We start from the raw sequence: 17,708 nt of genomic DNA on the forward strand, positions 1-17,708 counted from the left end.
GGGATTGTCCTGGAAAAAGGGGAAAATGGAGGTAAAATGAGGGAAATTACATCTCATGAAGAGGCAAACAAGACCTATTATAATTGAGGGAATGAAAGGAAGGAGATGAATATTGTGTGAGTCTTACTCTCATCAGATTTGACTCAAAGATAGAATATTAGACATATTTGGTTTCACAGAGAAACTTCTCTCATTTTATAAGGAAGTGGGAAGGTAAAGGAAAAGGGGAGACTAATAGAAGGGAAAACAGAAGTAGTAGGGGAAATTATAAGAAAGGGGGAGGGGCTATAAAGGGTTAGGGCTGCTTGAAGGAAGTGGTAGAAGCAAAATACTGGGGAGGAAGGAAAGGGAGAAAAGAAAAAGAAAAGTATAATTTGGGGTAAATAAGATGGCAGGAAATACAGAATTAGTAATTTTAATTGTGAGTATGAATGGGAAGAACTCTCTCATAAAATGGAAGTGGATAGCAGACTGATTAAAAGCCAGAATCCTACAACATGTTGTTTACAAGAAACACATTTAAAGCAGATTTTTATACATATAGAGTAAAAATAAAAGGCTGGAGCAGAATCTATTATGCTTCAGGTGAAGTAAAAAAAAGCAGAGGTAGCAATCTTGATCTCAGATCAAGCAAAAGTTAAAAATAGATCTAAATAAGAGATAAGGAAGGAAACTATATCTTGCTAAAGGGTACCATAGATAATGAAGTAATATCAATACTAAACATATATGCAGCAAGTAATATAGCATTCAAGTTCCTAGAGGAGAAGTTGAGAGATGTAAGAAGAAATAGACGGCAAAACTATAATAGTGGGAGATTGTGCTCTCTCAGAACTAGATAAATCAAACCACAAAATAAGAAAGAAGTTAAGGAGATAAATTGAATATTAGAAAAATTAAGTATGATAGATCTTTGGAGAAAACTGAATGGAGACAGAAAGGAATACACTTTTTTCATGGCAGTTCAAAGAACCTATATAAAAATTGACCATATATTAGGGCATAAAGACCTCAAAATCAAATGCAGAAAGGCAGAAATAATAAATGCATTTTTTTAGATTGTCATGAAATACAAATTACATTTAGTAAAAGCCAGGGGAAAATATTCCAAAAATTAATTTGAATCTAAATAATCTAATCCTAAGAAATGAATAAATTAAATCATAGACACAATCTCAGTAATTTCATCCAAGAGAATGACAACAATGAGACAATACACCAAAATTTGTGGGATGCAGCCAAAGTGGTAATAAGGGGAAATTTTACATCTCTAGATGCTTACTTGTATAAAATAGAGAAAAAGAAAATCAATGCATTGGGCTTGCAACTAAAAAAGCTCTAAAAAAAAAAAAAGAACAAATGAAAAAAAACAAAATTAAATAACAAAGTTGAAATTCTAAAAATAAAAGGGGAGATTAATAAAATTGAAAGTAAAAAATTATTGATTTAATAAATAAAGCTAACAGTTGGTTTTATGAAAAACCAACAAAATAAACCTTTAGTTAATTTGATTAGAAAAAAGAAAGAGGAAAATCAAATTGTTAGTCTCAAAAGTGAAAAGGGATAACTTTCCACCAATGAAGAGGAAATTAGAGCAATAATTAGGAGTTATTTTGCCCAACTTTGTCAATAAATTTGATAACCTAAGTGAAATGGAGGTATAGCTACAAAAATATAGATTGCTCAGGTTAACAGAAGAGGAAATAAATTATTTAAATAGTTCCATTTTAGAAAAAGAAATAGAACAAGCTATTAATCAACTCCCTAAAAGGAAATCTCCATTGATTTATATGTGAAGTCTACCAAACATTTAAAGAAAAATTAACTCTGATACTATATAAACTATTTGAAAAAAAAATAGAGAAAGATGGACTCCTACAAAATTCCTTTTATGACCCAGACTTGATGCTGATACCTAAATCAGGTAAGATGAAAATATAGAAAGAAATTTATAGACCAATTTACCTAATGAATATTGATGCAAAAATCTTAAATAAAATATTGGCAAAAAGATTACAGAAAGTCACCCCCAGGATAATACACCATGACCAAGTTGGATTTATACCAAGAATGCAAGGCTTATTCAATATTAGGAAAACCATTAGTATAATTGACTATGTCAATAACCAAGCTAATAAAAACCTTGATTATCTCAATGGAGGCAGAAAAAGCATTTGATAAAATCCAACACCCATTCCTATTAAAAATACTAGAGAATATAGGAATAAATGGACTTTCCTTAAAATGATTAGTAGCATCTATTTAAAACCATCAGCAAGCATCATATGTAATGGGGATAAATTGGAACCATTCCCATTAAGATCAGGGGTGAAATAAGGTTGCCCACTATCACCATCACTATTCAATATTGTATTAGAAATGTTAGTTTTGGCAATAAGAGTAGAAAAATAGATTAAAGGAATTCGAATAGGTAATGAGGAAACCAAATTCTCTCTCTTTGCAAATGATATGATGGTATTCTTGGAGAACCCTCAAGAATCAACTAAACTACTAGAAACATTCCACAACTTTAGCAAAGTTGCAGGATACAAAATAAATCCACAGAAATCATCAGCCTTTTTATATATTACCAACAAAATCCAGCAGCAAGAGATACAAAGAGAAATTCTATTGAAAATAACTGCCTAAAATAATCTACTTTTTAAGTGCCATACCAAATTCCCAAGAAATTATTTTACAAATCTAGAAAAAGTAATAAAGTTCATCTGGAAGACTCAAAAGTCAAGACTTTTACTGGGATTAATGAAAAAAAAGCAAATGAAGGTGGCCAGCTATACCAGATCTAAAACTCTATTATAAAGCAGTGGTCATCAAAACCATTTGGTACTGGCTAAGAAATAGAGAAGTTGATCAGTAGAAAAGGACAAAATAGTCAATGACTATAGTAATCTAGTGTTTGATAAATCCAAAGGTCCCAGCTTTTGGGATAAGAATTCACTATTTGATAAAAACAGCTGGGAAAAATGGAAACTAGACATTGACTCACACCTAACACCATCTATCAAGATAAGGTCAAAATGGGTTCGTGATCTAGACATAAAAAATGAGATTATAAATAAATTAGAAGAAAGTAGGATAGTTTATCTCTCAGACCTGTGGAGGAGGAAGGAATTTTTGACCAAAGAAGAACTAGAGATCATTATTGATCATAAAAATAGATAATTTTGATCATATTAAGTTAAAAAGTTTTTGTACAAACAAAACTAATGCAGACAAGATTAGAAAGGAAGCAGTTAACTGGGAAATGATTTTTATATATAAGGGTTCTGATAAAGGCCTCATTTCTAAAATACATAGAGAATTGACTGAAATTTATAAGAATTCAAGCCATTCTCCAGTTGATAAATGGTCAAAGGATATGAACAATTTTCAGTTGAAGAAATTGAAACCATTTCTAGTCATGTGAAAAGGTGCTCTAAATCACTAGTGATCAGAGAAATGCAAATTAAGATGACTCTGAGAAACTATTACACTACACAGATTAGCCAAGATGACACGAAAAGATACGGACGAATGTTGGAGGGAATGTGGGAAAACTGGGACACTGATACATTGTTGTTGAATGAATCCAGCCATTCTGGAGAGCATCTGGAACTATGCTCAAAAAGTTATCAAGCTGTGCATATCCTTTGATCCAGTGTTTCTACTGGGCTCATATCCCAGAGAAATCTTAAAGAAGGGAAAGGGATCTGCTTGTGCCAAAATGTTTGTGGCACCCCTTTTTGTAGTAGCTAGAAACTGGAAAATGAATGGATGCCCATCAATTGGAGAATGGCTGAATAAATTGTGGTATATGAATGCTATGGAATATTATTGTTCTATAAGAAATGATCAGGAGATCCTGGAGAGATTTATGTGAACTGATGCTAAGTGAGATGAACAGAACCAGGAGCTCATTGTACACAGCAATAAGAAGACTATACAACGATCAATTCTGATTTCTTCAACAATGAGATGATTCAGGCCAGTTCCAGTTGTTCAGTGATAAAAAGAGAGGACTATGGGAACTGAGTATGGACCACAACATAGCATTTTCATTTTTTTTGTAGTTGTTTCATTGCATTTTATTTTCTTTTTCATTTTTTATTTGATTTGATTTTTCTTTTGTGGCATGATAATTGTATAAATATATATGCATATATTGGATTTAGCATACATTTCTACCATGTTTGACATATGTTGGACTACTTACCATCTAGGGGAGAGGGTATGGGAAGGGGGGAAAATTGAAACAGACTTTTTCAAGAGTCATTGTTGAAGAATAATCCATGCATATGTTTTGAAAAATAAAAAGCTTTAATAAAAAAAATAAAGACCTATAAACTTGGCCTGAGTAAAGAAATCCCCATAAGAATTAGTGACTTAAAACTTTTTGTCTTAAATTCAGTGTAACATGTATTAAGCATCTAACATGTACAATATTCTTGTCTTGACCAAGAAATTAAACTGGGAAGAACGTAGGATCATGGAATTTAGAGCCAGCAGATCATTTGGTTTACTGAATTCCCTCATTTACTCAGTGACCTAGAGAAGTAATTTGATTTACCTACATACAATTAAATAGTAAAATCAAAATTCATTTTAGGTCCTTTAACTCCAAAGCCAAGAATTTTTTCACTTTAATTTTCTAGGATACAATAGCTCATGTCCAGTCTTTATTTATGAGATGAGTTTTTAAACAAATTGTAACAAAAGCTCTTAGAATTTAACATGCAGAATGTCAAAATGTCACAAAGTTCATTGATAGAAGTTTTGCTATTTTTGTAGGAGCTAAAAAATAATGCTTTATAATTTTATTTTAAAAGCAATTAGATCAAGTGATTCTTATGCATAGAATAAGACTAAAATATGTCCTCCATTATCAAGGAGGATGTTCTTGAAGAGATCAGGTAGAAAAATTCCTTGTAGAAATGAGAAGATCTTCTAGTTGTTCTTATATGTAGTAATATCTGCATCATACTTAAGAATACAATAGGACTTTCTCAATGATATTGGTCTGATAATCCACAAGGAAAATAAAAAATACCTACTCTCCATGCATTTGGATGATCCACTGAGTTAATTCATCAGTATTTGGTGGGCACTAAAAATGGACAGGGATCTGAATACAGGATTGAATAGGAGAAAGAAAGTGGGTTGGATAGCTTTTGGAAAATTGCATTAAATTTTCAATAATTCTGAGCTATTCTTTGACCAAAAAAAAACAAACCCATTTCTTTAGAACCAAAATCCAGTGAGACAGTATGGTTGTGTGTCATGGAATAGCCAATCTTTGAAGAATCAGAATTGCAGGTGACTTAGAGACATAAGTAGATACTTTCCAAAAATATTTAATTAGGCAAGAGCTAGGATGGAGAGTTAGTGATAATAAAAGATTATAGGCAGCCAGCCAAGTGCTGCCCCATCACACATGGAATGATAAAAGACCTCTAGAAGGATCTCCATCTAGCATGTTCAATGAGTATTTTGATGATGCAGTGTGTAGAACCCAGCACATGGGGTTCAGAACCCCTGAGTTCATGTCTAGCTTCAAAGGTTTCCTAGTTGTGTAATCTTCGGCAAGTCACTTAAACTCTATCTCCTTCAATTTGCTTATTTGTAAAATGGAGGGTAATAATAGCACCTACCTCCTAGGGAGCTTGTAGGGATCAAATTTGTGCTACATACAATGCTACGGCACTTTAAAGATGCTTGTCAAAAAGACAAAAGTTTTTATGGAGTATTCATAGGAACATGAGAATGACAAACACATAGGATGAGAGGCAGAGACAGGCTTTAATTAGCACTTTTAAGAGTATCTTCATCAATGAGATTGTAGATTCCTTGAAGTATGTTATAAACTTGCATTCAGCATCTGATAACAGGCTACATATGCATTTCCATAATGGAAAGGCACTCAAATATTTTGTTGTATAAATTCCCAATGTATAAATACACCTTAATTTTTTGGCAAAATTCTAAAAGAGCTGTCCATATCTCAAATATTGCCCATAGCCTGTTTTTGTAAGTCACAATTAAAAATGGTTTTGACATTTTAAAGCATAATTAAGGTTTTATTGTATTTTAAAATGTCAGAACCATTCTTAGCTCCAGGTATAAAATAGTATTTGGTCTTGAAGGTCATGATTTGCCTAGAACATAAAGAGGGTTAAGGAACATTTAGGGAAAATATCAGCAGTAACAAAGATCCAGCATAAGTTGTTGATCATGTCAAACTGACCATTATTTCCTTTTTTGACAAGGTTATAAATCTGACAGACATCATGTCTGTCATAGCAAGAGATCTGACCTTGAAACTAGGAAGATCGTGATGTTGAGAAAATCATTTTTAACATCTAAAATACTAAAGTCAAATCTCTAAGTTTATAAATTTCAGAGAAGGGGCCAATAGTGGTAAAAGGATTTTTAAATTTCTGGTAATTCCATATATAAATGAAATCACAAGTCTAGTTCCTATCCCTATTTATAAAACTGGTAAATCAAGGAATTGCTATGGCTTTATATGGGCAACTAGGTGGCACAGTGAATAATTCTGGAGTCAAACTCATTTTTCTGAGTTCAAATCTGACCTTGGATATTTACTAGTTGTATAATCCTGAATAAACCATTTAACTCCATTGGCCTCAGTTTTGTCATTTGTAAAATGAACTAAAAAAGGAAATGACAAACCATTCTGGTATCTTTGCCAAAAAGACCCTAAATGGAGGTCACAGAGTTGAACATGACTAAAATGACTGAACTGTGTTGTTGTTGATAACTTATTTTTCAGTAGTGTTTTATATTTCTTATTTTTTATTATTCTCATGGAAAATATGTGGGTTCTATAGAATTTATATATAATATATATAGAATCTGTGTTCAGAAAGACTGATTCATAATTAATTGAATTAAAATCCTTATCACGTTGGCCAAGTTTCTCACCAGGGAGCCTCCTTCTTTCTTATCTTTCATATTTTATCAATAACTTGGTTAAATGCATTCCTGGCTTCCAGTTAGCAGGTGACACAAATCTTGGAGTCCCAGCTAACACATTGGATGACAGAATAAGACTCAAAAAGAAAAAAAAAACCCAAAACCCTGATAGGCTAAGAAATTGAATTTATTAGGATGAAATTTGACGTGGATAGAGGTAAAGTCTTTTACGTGGATTCAAAAAAATAACTTTGTAAGTCAAAATTGGGGAGGTTTTGTCTAGATGGCATTTATCTCAAAAATATGGAAATTTTAGTAGATTACAGCTCAGTATGAGTTAAAGATATATTAACAGCAGCTGAAAAATATGTATAAGTAATCTGGAACTTAATCAAGAGAGGTAATAATCTGTCAATTAGGAAGTCATTGATCCACTGTTCTCTTCCTTGGTCAGGCCATTTCTGAACTGTTGCATTCAGTTCCGGGGGGGGAAAAAAAAAACAGTTTAGGTAGCTCAGTGATGAGTTATAGAACAGCTAGAACAATACAGTAAGAATGGTAAAAGGCTTTTTGAATCCATGCCTTCTGAACATGGATTGAAGGAATGAAGGATATTGGATGTGGAGAAGAGAATACTCAAGTGGAGCATTAACTGACTTAAAGTGTTTGAAAGATTGCTATATAGAAGAGTGGATTAGTGGAGCAAGTGTAAAGTGCTCTAGCCCTGGAGTCAGAAGAGTCAGTTTGACCTCAGACACCTCAGTTGTTTGACCCTGGACAAGTTCACCTAACCCCAGTTTCCTCAAGTTTAAAAAGGTGAGGGAGGTGAAGGAAAAGAGATTCTGTTTGTCTTATTTGGCTCCACAAAGCAGAATCAGGAACAATGGGTAGAAATTTTTGAAGAGGCAGATTTCAACTTAATGCAAGAAACATATTTTTTCTCCCCAGATAATATTTTATTTTTTCAAATACATGTATAGATAGTTTTCAAGATTAATTTTTGTAAAACTTTTGTGTTATAATTTTTTTTCTCTCTCTTCCTTACCTCCCCCTTCCCCAAGACAGAAAGCAATCTGATATAGGTTAAATATGTGCAATCCTATGAAATATAATTTCTAACCATTACAGCAACTTCAAAATGGAATCAGCTGCCTTAATAGGTTAATGAGTTCTTACTGGAGGTCTTCAAACAGAGAATAGACGGCCATTGTCTGAAGGATTTAGGAATTCTTTTTTTTTTGGTATGGTTTAGGCCTGAAGTTGCTTCCAAACCATATAAAAATCCCTTCTGTGTTTCTGTCTTTATTTAGTTAATCCAGAATACAATTAAACTCGTAGTCTTGTGCCTTTAAAACCTTGCTGGGGCAGACTTGGGCATTTTCTTTTAGTTCTTGTCTGCTCTTTTTTGGAGGGTGGGGTCATTATCACCCCTACCTCCTTTGAGTCTCCAATTATCTGTTTATTGTTTTATACCTTAACTTCTCCCCTCCTGCTTATTTCTGACCTTCTTTCTTAAATTTTCTTTTTTTCCCCTTTTCTTTCCTTTGTTTTCTCATTTGTCAGACATTCCCTTTGCCAGGCATAGATTATGGAATTTCATGTGTGAAGAATAGCAAGAACATTGATTTGATTGAATTGTAGCATGTATGGCTTTACCTCCACAATACTGACATTAAAGACTGAGCCAAAGGAGGGGCTGTATTTGTGTAATCTGGGAGGACTCACTTTTTCCCTTGAGACGAGGAAATACTTGATTATTAAGGCTGGCAATAAATGAAATCTGTCTGCATCTAGACAGCTCCAGTTTACTTTTCTTGCCCTCTTCTAGAATCTGGGGTCCTACCTGTGAGATGGGAGACTGATGAGCGTATTTGGATTCTGTAAAGGATGCAGTAAAGGAATAGAAAGGGGAATTCCAGTAGCTCCCTGCCTGAGAGATCAAAACAAGACTACAAGCTTTGTTGTGGTGGATGATTTAGGAAGATTTGAGAGTGGCAAATCAGATAAGCACAAGGGGATAAACTAGGAGCTGAGAAAGAGTGAAATCTAGTTCTCGGTTTATTAGTATACAGCACCAAGACCTACATCTTCCCATATGGTGATATATATATATATATATATATATATATATGTATGTATATTTGCTATTCTTCCTCAGATTATTGTTTCATAGAATTTGTTTATTTCTTTTGGTTATGGCCCAGTGCCGTAATATGCTTCCTGGAGACCCAAAGTCCTCCCCTCTGCTTTCCTCATCACCAGTCTACCCTTCCTCCTCAGTGTTTCATGTCCCCCAGATCTCCTCCTGACCTCTTAAATCAAAATTAATCCCTTCTATGTCCTATCCCTTTAAGCTTCACTTTCTCTCTTGTGGAACATAGGATTTAGAGTTAGAAGAAATCTTAGGGATTATCTGGTTTGATGCTCTTGTTTTGCAGATGAGGAAATTCTGTAGCACATAGTTATGGTTTTATATGAACATATATGTGTATACATATACACGTGTATATTTATGTATATTACATATATATGTGTTGTGTGTGTGTGTATGGGTATACACACATATAATTAAACAAAGACTCCAAAAAGATTCCATGCTTTTTTGGTGGAACAAGGAACTGAAGAAAGAAACTTTCTTTGTGGCCTGCTTGAAATTGTAGAAAATTGAGGGAAAACTGGGGTATTTAGGAGACCTAAAGGAACTCTGAGTATAAATTCAAGTATAATGTTTTTCACTTTGTTTTTCTTAAATATTTTTTTTGCAATATGGCCAAATGGAAATATGTTTTGGTTGATTTTACATGTATAACTAATTTCATATTGCTTGCCTTCTGAATGATTAGGGGAAGGGCTAGAGGAAGAAAAAGAATTTGGAACTCAAAAAAGAAAAGAAAAGAAAAGAAAAATCTGGAGGAGACACCACCATGTAACTAACTATGTGTCTAGTAGGAAGTACTCAGTTCCTCACAGGCAGAAAACACGGAGATGGTGGGGAAAGTCTTCTATATGTTTCTTCATGTACTCCAAGCTATTGTTTGCTATAAAATAAAGCCACTCTATGAGCCTGTGTCACTGAGTGGCATGGGACAGTTAGTTTAGATGATCACCTTGTTATTGTTTTTCATTCATTTCAGTCGTGTGTGACTCTTCATGACTCCATTTAGAGTTTTCTTGGCAGAGATATTGGAGTATTTTGCTATTTTCTTCTCTAGCTCATTTTACAGATGAAGAAACTGAGACAAAGAAGGTTAAATGATCTGTCCAGAGTCACATAGGTACTAAGTGTGGGAAGCCAGATTTGAACTCAGAAAAATGAGTCTTCCTAACTCCAGGCTCAACACCATATTCACCAAACCAGAAATTGTAACTTAGACTTCTGGATCAATAATTCATCCTCATGGCTATTAAGGAGATATGGTAAAGAATCAATCAGTTAATCTATTGTTTTTAATTTTATATATATATAAATATATAAAAGTATTTCTATTTATATTTTCTTTCATATTTTACTTCATATTTTATACTATTCATGTTATATGATTATATTAATATATTAAAATATATAATATGCATTATATCATAATTCAATATAATTACATTATAATTTATATAAATATATTTATACATTTACATAATAAATTACATAATAAAATGTATATTTAAATAGAAATAAATATATTACATACAATATATTATATATTATTTATATATTATACATAAATATATAATTATAAAATTATATATTTATTAAGCTCCTGTATGTATATATTAGGCAGGGAGTTAGGTTCTGTAGATATGAAGACAAAAATGAAACATTTCTTGGATGAGTTTACAATCTTTTGGAATAATCCACATATACATATTTTTAACATTTTTTATAAAAGCTTTTTAGTTTTTAAAAAATATGAGTGGATAATTTTTCAACTTTAACCCTTGTGGAACCTTGTGTTCCAGTTTCTCCCCCCTTCCCTCTATTCCCTCTCCTAGATAGTAAGTAATCCAATATATATTAAGCATGTTAAAAATATAACAGATACATATTTTTAAAAATATATAATATGTAAATTTAGCTATATTTATAAATATAATTTTAAAGATGATTAGAGAGAAAGAAAAGAACCTATATATTCCAAAATATTTATAGCAGTTCTCTTTGTGGTGGCAAAGAACTGGCAATTACAAGGATGCCCCAGTTATGGTTTATGATTGAGGTAGAATACTACTGCACTACAAGAAACGAACTCAGTGATTTTAGAAGAACATAAAAAGACTTTCATGAAATAATGAAGATAGAAATCAGCAGAACCAAGAGAACATTGTATTTAGTAACAACAATATTGTTTTAAGAATGACTTTGATATAGAAATATGTTTAAAAGGATTGCACATGTTTAATCTATTTTGACATGACTCAATAGGGAGAGATTGACTGGAGGCCAGATGAATTTTTAAAAACAGTACATTTCTAAATATTCAACTAAGTCATCTGTTTCAATACACTAAGTACCTACACTGAGTCTTTGAGTGCCATTTAAAATTTTCTGCAGCATGGGATGGAAAAATGTGAAATTCAGGAATTGGGGCAAAATGGTGGTGAATGGCAGTGTATATGGGGCATCTTCTGCTTCCAGTTCCTAGCCAGCATTCACCTTTTTAGTGGGAGCCAAAATGCAAATCTTATTCCAGAAAAGCTGCTCTTCCTTCCTCAGGATAATAGAGATTGTATTTCCTGCAAATTGTTTCTCTTGAAATCTACATTTGGATCTCTTTGTCTTAGCCAATCTACTCCATGCTCCAAAGCTCCCTTGAATGTGTATCTTATGCTTTTCTTGTTACATTTCTTTCTCATCTTCAGTTGACTGGTGTCTTTTTTTTAAGGTAAACCATTTGAAACTGTTATATAGTATAACTTATGTTAAAAGAGTACTTTTTCAAAAGTACTCAAAAGGTTTTTTTTTTTAATCTAATTATGAAAGTTTCCCGGCAAAAACATTTTTCTTTTTCATTCTTTGAATGATTTCAAAGTAATGACTGTTTTTTTTTTTCATGGAAAATTAAACCCTCAAAGAATCATGATTTTCCTTACATAATGGTTTTCCTTTAGCCAAACAATAATAAGAGTATGCCAATTTCTTTTCCATTACATCATTGGTGAAACAGCAGAAGAATGAAGGGGGGATCTGGAGAGATTTTTCTTTTATAGTTGAATCAGTATGGAAACAGGTCAGTAGAGAAGTTAGTTATCTGGAAATTATTTGTTTATGAACAAGGTTTTCCCAGAGGATGTGTAAAAAGAGAAATAAATTTTTGGGTTGTTTTAGAATATGTCAAACATCCATTTCCTAATAAATGTTTGTTGAACTGAAGTTAAAGTATTAGAGGAAGAAGTGATATTGATGGAAATTTTGCTATTTTTGGAAAAGCTTATTATTATTTTTTTTGCATTGGATTATGCACTCATTTTTGGTGCTATTTTTAGGGCCATTGACTAGCCCATAAAGTATGATAACTATTCCATGTTTCACAACTTTGGAACTTGAGTAAATTAGTTTCAGCTTATAACCCAAATTTGAAGTTCATAATTCTTATTCATTTTGTTGCTTTGGATTTTTCTCCCCAAGATTTTCTCATCAAAAGGTCAATAAATGCTAGCATGTTCTAGACCATTTTGAATCATGAGATTAATTTAGAAAAAAGAATTTGCAAAGAATTCTATTACCCTGGGGACCTCCTATATAGAGTAAATGAATGTGTGTTTAAGGCCGCAGAACTTATTTTCTAAAATGTTTCAGGATAATAACTTATCATTATGTAGTCTTTTATGATTTATAAGACATTTCCCCCCTACAGGTAGTTAATGAGTGTGTTACTATCTTCATTTTTAATAGGTGAGAAATTTGAGGTTCAGAGAGGTTGTAATTTGTGGTCACTATGGTAGACTGGCAGCTAGTATTCCAGCTGGATTCTCATAACTGCAAGCACAGTGTTTTACTTACTGTACTCTATTGCCTCGTGAAAATACCCTACCTTTGAAGGAATATAGATATTTATGTGTAATTTATGTTGTATCCCTAGGTCACAGAGGCAGTGAAAAGCAGAGCTGGGATTCAGACTAATCCATCTTTCTTTTCATTATATCATACTCCCTTCCATATGAGTGTCCATTGAGGAAACTGGCAGTTTTCACTTTAGAATGATGGAGGGTTGGGGAGGGGGAAAGCTATTCCAGCTGTCTTCAATTATGTAAAAGTCTGTCATGGGAAACAGGGATTCTGTTCGCCCTCAAAGGGCATAATGAGGAGTAATGGGTAAAAGAAAGAAAGAGAAAATTTTAGGTTTATGTCAGCAGAATAACTGACTCCCAATTAGAACTGTCCCAAAGTGTAATGGGCAGCCTGGAAAGGTGATGGGTTCCTCCCCACTGCAGATGGATTCAAGGATAGCCCAGATGATTACTTTTTGTATGCTTTCCTAGGATAAAGGTTGGGCTTAAGAGTACTTCAGGATTGGTTGCTGGTTCCCTCTAATTCTGTGATTCTGTGTGTATGTATAAACGTAAACTGATTTTAGGGAAGGGCACTATTAGCTGGGAGAATCATAAAAGACCTCAGGGAGGAGAGGGCAATTGAAATGAGCCTTAATGAGAGATAGGAATCTTAAAGTACAAGCAAAGGGTTTTGCCAAGCATGGGAGACAATCTTTATGAAGACATGGAGATGAATAATATCATTCTTTGCAAATGTTTCCTAAATTAATTTCATGTTCTTAATGATTCAGAATGTTACCAGCAGGCTTTTAAGTGTGAGGAACAGCAAGAGGGCCAATTTCACTTGATTGTTAGATGTGGAAAAGGGAATTAAATATAATAAGGCTGGAAAGGTAGGTTGGATTTAGTTTTGAAAAGCTTAGCATGCCAATTAGAGAATTCTGTATTTTATCATATAGGCAAAAGGGAGACATGGAGCTTTTGAAGGCAAAGTAATATCCCAACATTGGGCTTTAGGAAAATCACTTAGGTGCATATAGGGTAGGTTAGAGATGGAAGAGAATGGAACTCATAGGTCTTTACAGTAGTGTAGGAGAGGGATGATGGGGGTGTCTGAATTAGGGCAGTCTCTGAGTGAACAAAGAGAAATTGGATGTAATACATGTTATGTAGGTAGAATTGATAAGATCCCTTAACTAATTAGATATAGGTTTGAGGGAGGGTGAAGAGAAAAGGATGATTCTAAGAAAAAAGCATGTACCCTCCCCAGAAATAAGAAAATGAGGAAAAGGAGAGGGTTTGGTGCAAAGAAAATCAAGCTCTGTTTTGGACCTGTTAAGTTTGAGATACCTGTGGGATACCTAGTTGGAAGTATCTACTAGTCAGTTGGTGATTGGAGTATAGCAGAGGTAGGAGGGTGGGTTAATTACATCTGAGAATCATGTACAATTGAGGTGGCAGTTGAGTCCATTGGAACTTATGAGAGCTTTCTCAAAGAAGTTATTTAAAGATAAGAGGGGAAGGCCCAGGGCAGACGTTGGAGGGATTTTACATTTATGAACTGGGACATGGGACAATCTGGCACTTGTGATGAAGGAGTCATTACAGAGATAGGAAGAAAACTAAAAAATGAGAGAGGAGAGAATATCTTCTCCTGATATTAATCAATCACGAGCTATGTAGGAGTGAACTTTCTCTAATCCTTATTTCCTGTCTTCTTATTCACAACTCAATCCCCACCCTCTATACCCCTTCCTCTTCCATAATGGACAAATTTTCCCTCCTTTGGGTCCTTTTTCTCTATCAGTAAGGCTGCTTTGAGACTTGACTTCCCCTTGGACAGTGATTCCCAGCTACCTTCTAATACTCATCATTCTGTGAAGTCAGCCATGACAGCTACTGAGAAAAAGCCATCAGATCTGATAATTAAGAGATCATTAGTATCTCTGGAGACAGTGGTTGCATTTGACCGATGTGGTCCAAAGCCGGAAAGACCTAAGGAATAGATAGGAAAGAAAATGGAGGAAGGAGCCTTTATGAGGAGTTTGGCAGTGGATTTTATTGAATGCATTTTTCTCTTTTACTTGTCTTACTTCTGTGTGGTCTTCTCCTGCTAAGACTATACTTTTCTGGGGGCTACGAGTAGTCTTCCATCTTTCTTTTATAGAACACACTCATGTTTGCCCACTGCTTCTCCTTTACATCATAGAAGAAAGAGAGGAGCTATAAATAAACTGAATTAATTCTCTCAACCACCTGACAGATTAGGGTTGTTTGTTTTTTATTTCAATGAATGGGTTATGGAGAAAGCAATTTTCCAACATAAAGCTAAAATTCTGAAGAAAAGATGGAATTAAAATTCAGTTTCTATGCTCCACTAGCCTTACTTATTATTATCTATGATGAATGTGGCTGTTGTCCAGACTATGATGTATAAACTAGATTTATTCCTTCAGTAGCTCTATCCAGAACAGACCCAAATTGGAAGGAAAATAATTGGATGGTCTTTGAGAAATTGCACACTTCTTTAAATAACCTTAGCTTTAAGTGAAATGAGCAGAACTAAGAGATCATTATACATGGCAACAAAATTATACAATGATCAATTCTGATGGACATAACTCTTTCCAATAATGAGATGTTCCAGTAATCTTGTAATGAAAAGAGCCATCTACATCCAGAGAGAAGATTATGGGAACTGAGTATGGATCATAACATAGCATTTCACTCTTTTTGTTGTGGTTTGCTTGAATTTTATTTTCTTTCTCATTTTTTTGATCTGATTTTTCTTGTGCAGCACAATAATTATATAAATATGTATGTCTATTTTGGATTTAACATATATTTTTACTATGTTCAACATGTGTTGGATTACATGCCATTTAGGGGAGGGGGAAAATTAGAACACAAGGATTTTCAAAGATCAATGTTGAAAAAATTATCCTTGCATATGTTTTGAAAATTAAAAAAAAACTTTAATACAAAAAACTTAGCTTCTTGTGAAACAAAGGCTTATCTTTTAATTTTTTTTTATTTTCAAATTTTATGCATAGATAGTTTTCAATATTTACCTTTGCAAAACCTTTTCTAATTTTTTTTCCTTTCCCTTCCCTCCACCTCCTTGCCTAGATGGCAAGTAATCTAATATATGTTAAAACATGTGTAATTCTTCTCTATATATTTCTATAATTATCATGCTGCACAAGAAAAATCAGATCAAAAAGGAAAAAAATGAGAAAGAAAACAAAACGCAAGCAAACAACAACAAAAAAGTGAAAATCTACACTCACTCCCTATAGTACTTCCTCTAGATGCAGATGGCTATCTCCTCAGAAGTCCATTGGAATTAGGCCTACCTTTTAAGAAAAAAAAATATTTATTCTGTGATGTCACATGGCTGAGAGTCCATGGAATAGATACTATAATCTATAAAAGATAAAAGTTAATGATCATTTCAGTAGAAAGACACACTATTGGTGAGAGTACACTCCACCACCCTCCCAGTCCTGAGGAAGCAGCATTAAAATAGTGTTTAAGGAATCAGGGAAAAAAAAGTACATTAGCCATATAGTAAAAGCAAGAGACAATGAACATAGAATCCACATGCTTCCTTTGCCAAGTAAATTTTCCAATGCCAAGAAAGTTTGAGAAAGGCACCTAAAATAATGAATACCCTCCTGATCGATCTGTGATAGAACTGGGTCAAAAATTGGAAGATCTGGATGAGTTGTAATTTCTGACCCTGGAAGGAACATCTAAATTCATGAGATCACAGATACAAAGAAATATTATTTTCCCTTTCAAAATTTTGAAACATAATATTTTTTCCAATTTTAATATTTTTTCCAATTATACATAAAAGTAATTTTAAACTTTTTTTTTTTTTTTTTTTTTACAGTTTTGAGTTCCATAATTCCTTCTACTCTTCCTTCACTTCCCCATCATTGAAGCAGTTTGATTCAGATTATACATGTGCAATCAAAGCATAGTGTTTTTTGTTTTTTGTTTTTCTCATGGTTAAATGAGACTTGGACTGTACTGATCTTCTGCCTTATCTTCCTGCCTTCAAATTTCTTCCTACTGCTATTCATCCCCTGCTCAGCTTCCAGAGTGATCTTTTTAAAATTTCTGACCATATATCATTTTTGCTTATATTCGTCCAGCAAACTTGAGTGGCTCCCTGTTACCTCCAAGATCAAAGATAAAAAATTTTTGGCTATTAGAGCCCTTCATAACATGACCCTTTCCTGCCTTTCCAGTCTTCTTACAAATTACTGTCCTTCACATCCTCTGCATTCTGGCTATCTGTGAACCCACTTCTTTCTGTTTCTGAGTGTTTTCACTGGTTCCCCCAACCAATGTAGCCCCTTTCCCCCCTCTTCTCCACTTTTTAGCTTCCTGTAAGTCTCACTTCGTGTATTATCTATCATTCTTATCTTATCAAAGCCTTTCCCAGCCCTTCTGAATCTTTATGACTTACCTCCAAGACTACTCCCGATTTATCCTGTATATGTTTTGCTTGAACATAATTGTTTGCTTATCAGAGTTTAGCACATTGTAGTCAATTTTGTTATTGTTGTTTAGTTATTTTTCAGTTGTGTTTGATTCTTTGTGAGCCCATTTGAATTTTTCTTGGCAAAAATACAAAAAAAAAATACCAGAGTGATAATTTTCCATTTCCTTCTCTAGCTCATTTTACAGATAAGGACACTGAGGCAAACGGGGTTAAGTAACTTGTTCAAGGTCAAACAGCTAGTAAGTGTCTAAGGTTGGATTTGAATTCATGAAGA

The 17,708-nt window shown here is 33.5% G+C and overlaps 1 protein-coding gene across 1 annotated transcript in view; it reads left to right on the top strand.

The window, feature by feature from the left end:
* Window positions 1–17,708, top strand: part of TMEM241 (transmembrane protein 241) — a 164,785-nt gene that overhangs the window by 98,502 nt on the left and 48,575 nt on the right. The gene's annotated exons all lie outside the window — the stretch shown is intronic.

This window comes from Sarcophilus harrisii, chromosome 1 (genome assembly GCF_902635505.1).
Source record: "Sarcophilus harrisii chromosome 1, mSarHar1.11, whole genome shotgun sequence".
NCBI lineage: Eukaryota > Metazoa > Chordata > Mammalia > Dasyuromorphia > Dasyuridae > Sarcophilus > Sarcophilus harrisii.